Here is a 1,195-nt window from a genome sequence, read left to right as displayed (position 1 = left end):
CGGCTAGGTTTGGGTAAGGTAGAAATTGCATCCATTTCATTACACAAGCTTAGGGACTAAATCGTAAAAATATAAAAGGTTAGGGGTAAAATAGTCATTTGGACTGGGGGTAAAATTTAGACTTGAAAAGTATAATGTGAGGTGTTAATAATTTATTTTTATTGTTATAGACCCCAAGGAACAAATTCCGGAGGTCGATCAAAAAAAACGAAAGGTTTCAAAATAACCGAAACACGATACCGAAACGAGTACCAGGTAAGTTTGGATAACTTAAAGTAAACTCATAATATGCCTAATTGTATGATTTATGAATTTATGATAATTGCGTTTGATGATGGCATGAAAATACATGAAATGCATTCTTAACAATGATATGTTGAAAAATGTCCCTGTTGCGATTGGAAAGGAAGTTCGATGGATGAAACATGTTGCATGTGATTTTGAGATCCTGCATGTGTTGCGGAAAGGATTTAGCCCGGATAGGTAATCCGTTAATCTCAAATATAAAAAGGATCTAGCCCAGACGGGTGTTCCTTGAGTGATCAAGCCTCCCAAAGAATATGTGTGCATTGTGGATTTAGCCTAGAAGGGTAATCCAATTAGGGTCTGAATTTAGCCTGGATTGGTAATTCAGATCCAAGCTCATTCAGGGTATTTGTCGCTATAAGGTATTTAGCCTAGACTTGTAATCCTGACATCACCTTATAAGTTTACGATACGGGGGATTTAGCTTGGACTTGTCATCCCGCTGTAAGATGTGAGGTTCGTGGGAGTGCATACATCAGACGATCGCTCTTATGACTTGACGGATAATGGGTAATCCATTGAGGTTTCCTAGAAACTCAACGGGATTAATATGAGATATATGTACAAAAGGAAATGTTGAATGATGAGCTCATCTAAGACAAATTACATGGTACATCACAATTATGGCTAACTTGTTGATTGAGTGCATGTGATAGGGAAACCATTTCACTCTTATTGGTTCTATTGCTTAATATGGTTGTATGCTAATTAATCGGTAAGTTTACTTTCTAGTTATTCAGGCTTACTAAGCATGTAAATGCTTACCCCTCTCTTTTCCCTATCTTACATAGCTCGAGGACTCGTAAAGATTAGAAGACGGTTGGAGAGTCAACACAATATCAACTAGTCCAGCTTTTGTATATAGACACTTTTATTTTGTTCAATGGCA

This window comes from Gossypium arboreum, chromosome 7 (assembly GCF_025698485.1).
Source record: "Gossypium arboreum isolate Shixiya-1 chromosome 7, ASM2569848v2, whole genome shotgun sequence".
Classification (NCBI taxonomy): Eukaryota; Viridiplantae; Streptophyta; class Magnoliopsida; order Malvales; family Malvaceae; genus Gossypium; species Gossypium arboreum.
This window is presented reverse-complemented; position numbering follows the sequence as displayed.